This window comes from Tachysurus fulvidraco, chromosome 9 (assembly GCF_022655615.1).
Source record: "Tachysurus fulvidraco isolate hzauxx_2018 chromosome 9, HZAU_PFXX_2.0, whole genome shotgun sequence".
Lineage (NCBI taxonomy): Eukaryota > Metazoa > Chordata > Actinopteri > Siluriformes > Bagridae > Tachysurus > Tachysurus fulvidraco.
In genome coordinates, this window is record NC_062526.1 from 26,771,705 (window position 1) to 26,779,204 (window position 7,500).

The following is a 7,500-nucleotide window of genomic DNA, read 5'->3' on the forward strand; positions in this document are numbered from 1 at the left end:
GTGTGTGTGGGTGTAAACAGGGACTCTCCGCTTTGCAGGAGCGGATCTTATTACCCTTTATTACAGTTTTTCCTCCGTAAGTTTCAGCCACATGTAGACGTTGTGATGTAAAGACACGTCACAACACTCAATCATCAGTAGCAGCTTCCACTGGTTGTGGCGTAATGGCAGGATTAGACATCACACACATCTGCAGCCTATACGTGATAGATGTGCGCAAAGAGACGAAGGATTCTGCACTGTAACTTTTTAGTTAATGTTTGATTGAGTGTTAAGCCACGCCCCCTTCATTTCATTCTTGGAGACTGACAGAGACCACACCTCTTTCATTTCTTTTATTGGGACTGACAGACAAAAAGGCCACACCTCCTTTATCTCATTTACTTGGAATTACACACAGTGGCCACACCTCCAGATGTATTAAAAGTGTATGACACAGAAGCCACACCCCCTTTACCTTATTTTTGAGACCGTAAGACACAGAAGCCACACCCCCTTTACCTTATTTTTGAGACCGTAAGACACAGAAGCCACACCCCCTTTACCTTATTTTTGAGACCGTAAGACACAGAAGCCACACCCCTTCTCCTTATTTTTGAGACTGTAATACACAGAAGCCACACCCCCTTTACCTTATTTTTGAGACCGTAAGACACAGAAGCCACACCCCCTTTACCTTATTTTTGAGACCGTAAGACACAGAAGCCACACCCCCCTTTACCTTATTTTTGAGACTGTAAGACACAGAAGCCACACCCCCTTTACCTTATTTTTGAGACTGTAAGACACAGAAGCCACACCCCCTTCTCCTTATTTTTGAGACCGTAAGACACAGAAGCCACACCCCCTTTACCTTATTTTTGAGACCGTAATACACAGAAGCCACACCCCCTTTACCTTATTTTTGAGACCGTAAGACAGAGAAGCCACACCCCCTTTACCTTATTTTTGAGACTGTAAGACACAGAAGCCACGCCCCTTCTCCTTATTTTTGAGACTGTAAGACACAGAAGCCACACCCCCTTTACCTTATTTTTGAGACTGTAAGACACAGAAGCCACACCCCCTTTACCTTATTTTTGAGACTGTAAGACACAGAAGCCACGCCCCTTCTCCTTATTTTTGAGACCGTAAGACACAGAAGCCACACCCCCTTTACCTTATTTTTGAGACTGTAAGACACAGGGGCACTCCTCCATCACCTTATTTATCGAGAGTGTAAGACACAGAGGCCACGCCCCCTTCACCACATTCACTGGGATTGACACCGTGGCCACGCCCCCTTCACTGAAGGAACGCTGCTGAGTAGTAAATATTGACGATAGAGCATCATTCATTTGTTTCTGTGTGGTGGTTCTTTCAAGTATGAATGAATGTAGTGCAGAAAAACCACAAATATTAACCACACACACACACACACACACACACACACACACACACACACACTCACACACGTTAGAATGGGGAAACATGTAGAGAGTAGCGATCTGCATGTTGCAGACGACCTTGCAAAACACATACCCAGAATAAGCGTTGCTTTAGTTTCACATCAGTCATTAGGGACAGAAGTGTCGTATACAAATAAGGTTTTATTGCGTGCTAAACAAATGTCGACAGCTTCAGCCAGCTCGGGGGTCTAAAAGCTGCACCTGCCAAAGTTGCTGCGGTCCTCTACTGGCTTCCGGTTGCTGCACACATCAGATCCAAAACACTGATGCTGGCCTACGAAGCCAAAAATGGTCCAGCTCCCTCTTACCACAAAGCCCTCATCACTCCTCACCCCACAACCTCAGATCTACCAGCACTGCTCGACTGCTCCCACCATCTCTCAGGGTAAGAGGCAAGTATACTACAAGACTCTTCTGTTTTCAAACAGGAAGCACTTCAACTAGCACTTCTTTCCTTATCTTTTGCATTTATAAAAAAAAAAAAAAAAAAAAAAAAAACCCCCACACAACCTTTGTCACTTTTTCGTTTGAACAGATGTTTTAAACTCATGGTATCTTAAGTCTGTAACCTAGTGAGCCAGTATTAATGTATTCAATGTTAGAGATTTAAGCACTTATGTACGTCGCTCTGGAGAAGGGCGTCTGTCACATGCTGTAAATGTAAGACCGAAACCTGTCACACCCCCGCATGAAAATACGACGGTTAAATGCAGTGAGACGGTCAAATGTCACCGAAACCTAAATACATCATAGATTTGTTTGGATTATGTACCAGGGATAAAAAAATATTTAATTTCATGTTCAGTTAGCAAGGATGAATGTTAGCTGTAACACTTTTTCTCATTCAATCCCAGCACCAAACAGTGCTATTATATAATAATTATACTATATTAGTAGACCATTAGTGATGCAGCAACGTCAGTACCGGGAAATCGTTAGCTGGTTATCACTTACACCAGCAAAGTTACGAACGTTTCCCCTGAACAGAGCATTTTTCCTTCCTCTGTGCTCATTGTAACAACTTTTTAACGGAAGTTGAATATCTGCGCGTATCGTAAACCCAATAATTGGCGCGTGTCTGGCGTCATTACAGAAGCTCGTCCATCATATAAACGTCCATCGCTATAAATAATCACAACCTTCAAAGGAACACGAGCGTATTAAAAATGCCAATGTTGCAAATCACGAATGAAAGCTAGCAGGCACCACTTAGCATCATGGTGCTAATTAGCAGGCTCCAGGCCTCTGTTTCCTGCCAGCTGTGTTAGTGTGTTGGAGCGTGTTAAGTCTTTAATCATATGGTTTTATAGCAGAACCTGAGCTTTAAAATAAACATAAAACATTATTGTTTGAGCTCCTGGTGCGCGAGTGTGTCTGAAGGCTTCTACACATGGCTGTACAGTCCACAGCACTAAGGCTGGAGAAGGGTCTTACACCCCAGTGTGTGTGTGTGTGTGTGTGTGTGTGTGTGTGTGTGTGTGTGTGTGCCATGTGTAGAAGCCTTCAGACACACAAGCCTGTACAGTCCACAGCACTAAGGCTGGAGAGGGGTTTTATACCCCAGTGTGTGTGTGTGTGTGTGTGTGTGTGTGTGTTGAGCTAATGGATACTACTACTTATCACACACACACACACACACACACACACACACACACACACACACACACACAAAAATACTAAACAAAAATATAGACTTTACGGTCGGCCGCCTTGTCATTAGTGAGTACAGACACTGTGACACACACACACACACACACACACACACACAAAAATACTAAACAAAACTATAGACTTGATGTGTCGGCTGCTGTGTCACTAGAGACTGTGTTGAAAAAAAATTACACACACACACACACACACACACACACACACACACACACACACACACACACACACACACACACACACACACACACAGGTGGCACTGCATTGCTGCCAGACTTCACATATACACACAGTACAGTTAAATCTCATTACAATATTCATTGCAATTTTCATTTTTTACATGCAGTCCAAAACCTATGCACTTTAGTTTAGAGGCAAATGGAGCTAAGAAATAAGAGCAGCGTAATAAAGCAGTATAAATAACATCAGAGTAATTCTGCAGTAATAAGTAGTATTGCAGCAGTAATAAGCTACAGTAGTAGTACTGTACGCAGTTAAAACCGCTGTTGTGATGTACTTGTAATGTAGTCATGATCACTGTGAGTGGTATTAATGTAGTAATAATACCATCGTAGCAGTAATGTTGTAGTCAGTTAGTTAGTTAGTTAGTATTAATTAGACAATTGATCCATCATTTTAATCAAGTAAGGATTAGTAACAAATTATTATAACAGCAGTAACAATTTACTTTTATAGTAATAATGTAGGATCGATAGCATAATGTTCATAGTGTTAATGAATGAAAATCATAATTAAGCCTTTAAAATATTCAGAACGAGTTCGCGGCTTCGCGCTGTTTAGTGTGTGCGTAGAAAGAATTCGTCCACACACTTCTAAAAATAAATAAATAAATAAATAAATCCTGAGCACAAGTCCACCGTCTAGGTGGCTTTTTGTGGTAAATGATATTTCCCGTCGCTGAGCAGGCGCTTTTATTGTACATGACAGCTTATGTCCCGAAGACCGGTCTTTACATTACGATTAAAAGCAGTATCAGTAACGCGGTCAAGTCCGAGTGTATGCGCTGTTTAAACGAGTGTTCTCAACTTCTCACTGATACTTTTGTGATTCGCGGACAGTAACTAGGTTGTATTTTAGGCCCACAGTAAAGTAAGCCTATTCTTTTCAGTTTTTCTGAGTATATTTATTTTATTTCTGATTTGAACAGAAACGTGAGACACGAGGCAACCAAAAGCGTTTTAAAAACCTTTGTAACTTAAGTTGTCAGCCGGAGTCTGTCGGGCTCCAGCTTTTGAATTGTGTTGGTTAAAATAAAATACTCTTCAGAACAGGTTCATCATTTGTGAATCTGTCTCCTAAATCAGAAACTAGAAACTGGACACGTTTAACATTTGCATTCAACAAAAATCATTCAACAAGTGTATTTTGTCAGGTAATTATGACATGTAAACTATGTTTGAGATGTGAAACACTTTTTTTTTTTACTGAAATGTTTATCAGTAATAATCTCAGTAATAATGTGTTATTTAAAAAAAAAAGACTACAATTTTTGGACTAAAACTAGACCAAAATTAAAAGACTTTTAGTCGAATAAAACTTGACTAAGATACCTTGAGTTTTCTTTTGACTAAAACTAGACTAAAATGACGAGACTTTTAGCCGACTAAAACTTGACTAACAGAAAAAGATATGTGAATGACTAAATATGATGAAAACTAACAAGGACATTTGGCACAAGACTAAGACAAAAATTAAAAACAGGTGACGAAATTAACACTAGTTTAATAATGTAGAGAGGATAGTTATAGTAACATTATGTTTACAGTAATAATGTAGTATAGTTTTAGTAACATGTTTACAGTAATAATGTAGTATAATTATAGTAACATTATGTTTACAGTAATAATGTAGTATAATTATAGTAACATTATGTTTACAGTAATAATGTAGTATAATTATAGTAACATTATGTTTACAGTAATAATGTAGTATAATTATAGTAACATTATGTTTACAGTAATAATGTAGTATAATTATAGTAACATTATGTTTACAGTAATAATGTAGTATAGTTTTAGTAACATTATGTTTACAGTAATAATGTAGTATAATTATAGTAACATTATGTTTACAGTAATAATGTAGTATAATTATAGTAACATTATGTTTACAGTAATAATGTAGTATAATTATAGTAACATTATGTTTACAGTAATAATGTAGTATAGTTTTAGTAACATTATGTTTACAGTAATAATGTAGTATAATTATAGTAACATTATGTTTACAGTAATAATGTAGTATAGTTTTAGTAACATGTTTACAGTAATAATGTAGTATAATTATAGTAACATTATGTTTACAGTAATAATGTAGAGAGGATAGTTATAGTAACATTATGTTTACAGTAATAATGTAGTATAATTATAGTAACATTATGTTTACAGTAATAATGTAGTATAATTATAGTAACATTATGTTTACAGTAACAATGTAGTATAATTATAGTAACATTATGTTTACAGTAATAATGTAGTATAGTTATAGTAACATTATGTTTACAGTAATAATGTAGTATAATTATAGTAACATTATGTTTACAGTAATAATGTAGAGAGGATAGTTATAGTAACATTATGTTTACAGTAATAATGTAGTATAGTTTTAGTAACATTATGTTTACAGTAATAATGTAGTATAATTATAGTAACATTATGTTTACAGTAATAATGTAGTATAATTATAGTAACATTATGTTTACAGTAACAATGTAGTATAATTATAGTAACATTATGTTTACAGTAATAATGTAGTATAGTTTTAGTAACATTATGTTTACAGTAATAATGTAGTATAATTATAGTAACATTATGTTTACAGTAATAATGTAGTATAATTATAGTAACATTATGTTTACAGTAATAATGTAGTATAATTATAGTAACATTATGTTTACAGTAATAATGTAGTATAATTATAGTAACATTATGTTTACAGTAATAATGTAGTATAGTTATAGTAACATTATGTTTACAGTAATAATGTAGTATAATTATAGTAACATTATGTTTACAGTAATAATGTAGTATAATTATAGTAACATTATGTTTACAGTAATAATGTAGAGAGGATAGTTATAGTAACATTATGTTTACAGTAATAATGTAGTATAATTATAGTAACATTATGTTTACAGTAATAATGTAGTATAATTATAGTAACATTATGTTTACAGTAATAATGTAGTATAATTATAGTAACATTATGTTTACAGTAATAATGTAGTATAGTTATAGTAACATTATGTTTACAGTAATAATGTAGTATAATTATAGTAACATTATGTTTACAGTAATAATGTAGTATAATTATAGTAACATTATGTTTACAGTAATAATGTAGTATAATTATAGTAACATTATGTTTACAGTAATAATGTAGTATAATTATAGTAACATTATGTTTACAGTAATAATGTAGTATAGTTATAGTAACATTATGTTTACAGTAATAATGTAGTATAATTATAGTAACATTATGTTTACAGTAATAATGTAGTATAATTATAGTAACATTATGTTTACAGTAATAATGTAGTATAATTATAGTAACATTATGTTTACAGTAATAATGTAGTATAGTTATAGTAACATTATGTTTACAGTAATAATGTAGAGAGTAATGATGCATCAGTAATAATGTAGTTAGTAGAATAAATTGGGACAAAAACTCTGGACATTTAATAAATTTTGTTATAATGAACATAAATCCTTGTATCTGGTTATTCAGTTTTTACATTATCGTGTACCCCAAGAAACACACACACACACACACACACACACACACACACACACACACACACACACACACACACACACACACACTACATATATACCACAGGCACATTACTTTTTCTCCCACGATCCCTCAGGCTCATCCCTCACACAATCACTTAGAGCAGCTCTAATCCGCCGCTGTTGGGTTTTAATGAGTGTTTAATTACTATTTAAAGAAGATTTATGGTAATGAGGAGGAAATTTGCATGTATTCATTTAGAAGACACTTTAAATGTCAGAGGATTGAAGCAGAACCCAATCCAAACACAGAGCTGAACCTTTTGAACAGCCCTCTACTGACCTTGGGACTCGAGCTAAACAACTAGTCCAACAAAGATTCTAGCATTAATTGAACAAGCGATAAACAAGATTAGCACAATATTGTACATTTCCTGTCTATATATTTAAGATAGCTAGTTTTCCAGGATGTGTAAGACTGCTAGCATCCATCTATGTAGTATGTTAGACTAAAGGTTCACACACACACACACACACACACACACACACTCAACGTGTAGAGTTGAATGACTTCGGCAATGTTAGCAGTGGCACAGCATGTGACGGCTAACTCGCCTCCTGCCTAACTGAAC

At 35.1% G+C, this 7,500-nt stretch overlaps 1 protein-coding gene and 1 pseudogene across 7 annotated transcripts in view; both read right to left on the reverse strand.

The window, feature by feature from the left end:
• The window catches only part of LOC113658642, a 297,616-nt pseudogene that overhangs the window by 154,949 nt on the left and 135,167 nt on the right, over window positions 1–7,500 (reverse strand).
• dnmt3aa (DNA (cytosine-5-)-methyltransferase 3 alpha a) overlaps window positions 1–7,500 on the reverse strand; it is a 54,325-nt gene that overhangs the window by 26,978 nt on the left and 19,847 nt on the right. The window lies entirely within an intron of this gene.